The sequence below is a fragment of the Octodon degus genome, unplaced genomic scaffold (genome assembly GCF_000260255.1).
Source record: "Octodon degus isolate 3935 unplaced genomic scaffold, OctDeg1.0 scaffold00076, whole genome shotgun sequence".
NCBI classification, from domain to species: domain Eukaryota; kingdom Metazoa; phylum Chordata; class Mammalia; order Rodentia; family Octodontidae; genus Octodon; species Octodon degus.
In genome coordinates, this window is record NW_004524652.1 from 1,974,556 (window position 1) to 1,980,815 (window position 6,260).

General features: G+C 54.9%; 1 protein-coding gene across 1 annotated transcript in view; it reads left to right on the forward strand.

Moving 5' to 3' along the window:
- Positions 1–6,260, forward strand: part of Tmem132d (transmembrane protein 132D) — a 482,864-nt gene that overhangs the window by 164,042 nt on the left and 312,562 nt on the right. The gene's annotated exons all lie outside the window — the stretch shown is intronic.

Below are 6,260 nucleotides of genomic sequence, written 5' to 3' on the forward strand. Positions count from 1 at the left end.
AGGGTCAAAGGGTGGACCGGATTGTAAAAAATATGCCTTAAAGTAAGACTGTATAGGTCTCTCTCTCTCTCTCTACCCCTCCCTCCCTCCCTCCTTCCCCCTCCTTCCCTCCCTCCCTTTCCTCTCCTACCCTGTCTCCTTCCTTCTCTCCCTCTCTCACTTGCTCCCTGCCTGCCTTCTTTCTTTTCCTCTCTTCTCTCTCTCCCTGCCTAAATCTGCTTTCCAAAAGCGCAGCTTGGCTTTTGCAAACTACAAAGGCGGGTGGCTGCGGCTTGTTGCGTGCTGAACACGGCTAGAGGTGTTCTGTCTCCAAGACTGCTCAGAGCTCTGTCCTCGGGACCTGTCTCTGATGGAACTCGAGGGTGTGAGCCGCAGACCTCAGTGCCAGGACGGAGCCAGCTGCCAGAACCAAGAGGCAGGGGCACACAGTTCTCCAGTGCCCAGGGTCTGCACCAGAGCTGTGGGGTGAGCTGTGCCCTGGGTCTGGGCGCCCACTGGGCATGTCACCTGGGGTGCATTTCTAAATGAACTAGGTGTCTGAGGGGTTTCGCTCCAGCAGGTGAATACCAGGGAAACGAATCAAATGCCCGACAACTTTGATGATGAGAAATGGGACACCTGGCCCCAAACTTGGGGAAGAAAGAAGAATTTTGCTGCTGCCAAGTCAGTGCTAGCTGTGCCGGAAGGCCAGGAGTCTGGCCCCGTGAGCTGTGGAGAGCAGGGTGCAGCCTTTGGCTCCACCAGCAAGGGACATTCAGGTGTGCCACGCCAGGGACACAAAACCTGGAAATCCCCACAGCTCTGCAGTGTTGGCCTAGCCCTGCCCCATCTGTGCCTTCCGCCAGCACAAGTGCCCTGTGGCAGGAAGGTGTCCAGACAAATGGGTCATTTTCAGTGGATGTCACAGGGGTCTGTTCTAACCACAGACATCATAGCGTGTCGAGCAGCAGCCTGGACCCCGAGGTCTAATGCGGCCCATTGCCACTGTTCCTGGAAGCCAGCGATCCTGCTGCTCAGCTGCCGGCCTGCACCAGAGCTTCCCCCACAGATCCTGCCTGTGATTTGGAGTTACTATGCCTGAGCCGCAGACAGTGTTGATTTAATCTACACCTTGGGAAAAGGTCGAGACAAGTAGACTCTGAGCACTTGCATTTCTAGATCTTTAAGGCCAAGGGAGGTAAACATATGCTATGAAATAAATAGGACAGACACACCTCACATTTCCAAAGGGGACCCATCTACTGCACATGATGTGTCCATGTCAGGTGCCTTTAGGGTGCAGCGTCAACTGTGACCCTGGTGTGGATGTGGCCCGAGTCCTGTGCAGGTGGGCTGCAGGGTGGGTACAGGTGTAGCCCACGAGCTCCTGATTCCATGAGACCCCTATGCCTTGCCTCCTACCCAGGGCTTCCCTAGGTGGAGGGAAGCTGCTTGGCACCTGGCTGTGGGGATCCCAGACATGCAGAAGAGACGTGACATCTGTCTGGGCAGCTGTTGGGCTGCTTGTGAGCTGGAGTGCCCCCGAGCCTCTGCAAGAGCCTGTCTCCCTCCCGCACTCAGGGGCCACAGTTCTAAGTCACCCATCCACATCTGCCTCTGCCAGGTGCTCCCTCTGGAGAGGCCCAGGCCAGGATGTCTCTACTTGGAAAATAAACAACCCATAGACTTTAGAACATATTAAAGAAGGCAGATTGAGCTGGCAACGTGCCACTTGCTCTTGCGGGCATACGGTAAGGAACGGGCTGTTTCTCTTGAAGGAGGAATACAAGGATGTAATCAGGATTCACGGTGAAAAGGACGTTCATGCTGGAAAGTTGGATGCAACATTAGGGACATCATTATTTTACTTACCCTTTCGGCACACATTGCACACCCACCCTAAGTGCTATCGTGGGTCGCGGGTGTCCAGCAGTAACAGCACAGTGTCCTGGAGCTGGCCTGCTTATATGACAGTGTGGCAGGCCGCAGGGGCCCCGCAGGTGTTAGCCACCACTGCTGGCTGTGTGAGTGAGGTCCGCATGTGGCTTGGCTGACTGAGCAACCGGGCTGCTGCTTCGGGGCAGGTGTGCGCCGTCCTTCCCTTCCAGGGCAGGTAGAGCACACAGGCTGGCTGGCTGGAGAACACGGGCTTGCGACCTGAGCTCCGGGGCAACCTTTGCCCTCCCTCAGCATTCTGGGGGCCTCACACCTGGGTGGGAAGCTGTCTGTGGGCTCCTAGGCTCTCAGGCTTCTGAGTGACACCACTGGCTGTCCTGAGTTTCCAGCTGGAAATATCACATGCGAGGACTTAGCTTCCAGAGCCATGCGAGCCACTCCTTGTAAGATATCTCTCCTGGGATACAGAGGGTAGAGTTCCAGATTCTCTAGAGAACAGAACAAGCTGGAGGGGTGGATGGATGGATGGATGAGTGGATGGGTGGATAAGTGGATGGATGGGTGGATGGATACCTGAGTGGATGAATAGATGGGTGGATAGGTGGATAAGTGGATGGATGGAGGGATAGAGGAACAGATGGGTGGGTGGATAAATTGATGGGTGGGTGGGTGGATGCCTGGGTGGATGGGTGAATGGGTGGATAAGTGGATGGATGGGTGGATGGATGGATGGATGGATGGGTGAATAAGTGGATGGATGGAGGGATAGAGGGATGGATGGGTGGGTGGATAAATTGATGGGTGGGTGGGTGAATGCCTGGGTGGATGGGTGGATGGGTGGATAGGTGGATAAGTGGATTGATGGATGGATGGATTGGTGGGTGGATGGGTGGATGTATGTATGGGTGATGGATGGGTGGGTGGATAGATGGATGGGTGGGTGGATGGAAGGATGGATAGATGGATAACTGGGTAGGTGGATGAATGGATGCATGGGTAGGGGGTGGATGGATGGATGGATGGGTGGATGGATGGTTGAGTGATGGATGGATGGTTGGGTGGATAGATGGGTGGGTAGATGGATGGATGGATGGATGGATAGATGGATGGATGAGTGGGTGGGTGGATGAATGGATACATGGGTGGGTGGGTGGATGGATAGAAGGATGGATGGATGGATAGATAGACACATGTAAGAGGAATTTGTTTAGGAATTAGCTCGTGCACTTTTGGAGGCCAAGAAGTTCTGTGGTAAGCCATCAGCAAGCCAAAGACCCAGGAAGGCTGCTGGGTACAGAGCCATCTAATTCTGTGGTCTGAGAGCCCAGGAGCCAGCTGTGCAGCTCAGTCCAAGGCTGCAAGGATGAATGCTAAGCTGCTAGCCTGAGTCTTGTCATCCAGAGTAGGTGCTCTGGGCTTTGAGGACTGGAGAAGAAAGATTCCCCAGCTCATGGAGAGCTTGCCCCTGCCCCTACCTTTTCCTTCTCCTGGGATCTGAGTAGATTAGAGAAGACACCCACCCAGGAGGGACATGCTAGTCTGCTGCCCTCTCTCCTCTGGGTCCTGTAGGTTCACCAGAGGTGATATGCGCAGGCTGAAATTGGCCCAAACACGAGGGCTGGCTTAGACGTATTTAACGTGTGTCTCTTTGTGTGTGCAGTCGAACTAATCTCTAGCAAAGCTGTAGATTCCACTTGAAGCAAGTCTCAGGCAAGAAAAACCGAATCTATCTTCACCTTTCATTGAAAAATGAGCTCTGAGGACACCAGGCCCCTATGTCCAGGTGGCGACAGCTGGCCTGGGCTCCCAGTGTGTGGGCATTTCAGTAGTGTGAGTTTCGGAGGGCAGCACAGCCTGGTGCACCCTGGTTCCCTGCACTTCTCATTTATTTGCATTGCACTGGGACAATCACAATGGGAATCATCTGCTCGCTGAATCATCTCCACACACCTGTACCCCACATATCTGTACACACTTGCCCACACATCACACACCTGTGCACCATGCACCTGCACACAGCTCTGAGATCAATGACACCACACACCTGTGCACCATTTACCTGCATACAACATACCTGCACACCAGGCACGTGTGCACACATGCCTGCACACTATACACCTGTACACTGCACACCTGCACAGCACACACTGGCACACCATGCACCTGTGCACACGTGCCTGCACGCTGCACACCTGTGCACCGTGCACCTGCACACCACATACCTGCACACCAGGCATGTGTGCACACATGCCTGCACACTACACAGCTGCACACTGCACACCTGCACACCACATACCTGCACACCACGCACATGTGCACACATGCCTGCACACTGCACACCTGTGCACCATGTACCTGCACACCACATACCTGTGCACAAACATCTGCAAACCATGCACCTGCACACTGCACACCTATGCACCACACACCTGCACACCACATGCCTGCTCACACACACCCATGCCCACGTACCTGCAAACCACACACCTGTACCCCACATATCTATACACACTTGCCCACACATCACACACCTGTGCACCATGCACCTGCACACAGCTCTGAGCAATTTCAGCTGTGGGCAGCAGGGAGCCATGCAGCACGTGTGCATGGGCCATGCGGGGAGATCGCCACTGTGGGCCGAGTTCCTGCCTCAGGGTCCTTCTGGAGTCCCCCTCCCCTGCTCCCCACACTCCCCTGACACATGTGACAAGGACAGTCACTGCGCCCTGGGCTGCCTGATCCGCTGCTCCTTGGGCTGTGTGTACACACAGCTCGGAGCACCTGCTTTGGTGCACGGCCCCTGCCTTCCACTCTCTCTGGCTTCCTTCCTCTTCCGCTTTCGCCCGCCCTCTGACCTGGCTGCTCCCTCCCTTCTGTAGTCTGTCCCATGTCATTTGGTACCTGAGAGCCCTGAGGGCTGGAGAAGCCTCCGACCCTGCATGGCTCCTGTTGGAGCACTGTGCTATTCCAGTTGGCCCCGCTGGGTTTCTTCACCTCTGAGGTCCGTTGCCCGGGTGACCTTGCACCCCCTTCCTCCTATGTAGAGGGCGCTGATAACCCCCAGCCACTGTGGTCCTGGCTGCTGTCACACACGGGACAGATGCAGAAACACTGGGAGCTGCTTGTTCTCTGCCACCCTCACTGATCTTGCTGATGTCCCCTTGTCCTGCCCCAAGTCGGATGGAAACCCAAATCCCAGGGCATGCAGTATTGTTGATTTTAGATAGATTTGCTAATAAACATTGGGATTTAAGAAAAAAATCATCTTTTATTTAGTTATTTGGTACAGAGTCTCGCTACACAGCTTGGACTCTTAGTGATCCTTCTGTCTCAGCCTCCCCAGCGCTGGGCTTACAGGCGTGCACCACCATATCCAGTTTTGGTGGCCGGCTCTGCGTGCCCAGGTTTCCAGGTCTAGCAGGGCATGTGGTACTGGGGATCAAACTTGTGTCCTGTTGCTTGCCAGGCAGGTGCTTAGACTTCTGAGTTGTCTCCCCAGCCCCACACTGGGGTTCTGCTATTTTCAAAGATTCAGATTCAGAAAGTCAGGAACCCAAATGAGTCTCCCTTGCCCAAGATGTTATCATAAAGAGTCTCAGATGTGCTGGGTGTGTAGCTCAGTGGTAGGTGGCTTGTGTGGCAGGCCCACGATCCAGTTCAATCTTCAGCATCACAAATAAACAAACGTTGGTGTGCTTTAAGGCAGGTAGAATTTATACCTGGCACGGAGGTGCTGCCGGCCAGGACCGTGGTTATCCTGTGGTCATCGTGACAGTCGTAGCTGCGTCTCCCCCGGCTCTTCGCTCCGCACTGCCTCTGTCCCTCTCTGATGTGCTTCAGAGCCACCTGCAAGCTTGCAGCTCTAGAGGACAGAGATCGTCCTGTCCCCCTCGTATTAAGCCACATACGCTGCTCCTGGTCAGCTCCTGTCCCTGCCCGACCCGAGGAAGACACTGTTCTGTGTCTGTTTCATCACGGGTTAGGTTCAGTAGAACGTCACACAAGTGTGACCCTACGTGTCTGCATGTATGTGGTGCTTTTTTTTTACATGGAAAAAGTTTTTCACTGGTCCTGGGGATTGAACACAGGGCCTCTGCACCAAGCTTTGTCTTCAGCCCTTCTTGTTTTCTGTTTTGGGCTGGAGCTCAGAGTCTCTGAACTGCTCAGGCTGGGCTCCAACTTCCGTCCCCCCTCCTCAGCCTGCAGAGTGCTGGGGTCACAGCTGTGCGCCGCTGCAGCTGGCTGAAACACGGCGCTGAGGCTCATCCACCATCGCGGGTGCCGGGCTGGCCGCTCCTCCTTTGCAGTCACTTTCCATGATGCGAATCCACCACCACGCCTTCACCGCTGTCCTCCTGTGGACAGCCACGCCTTCACCGCTGTCC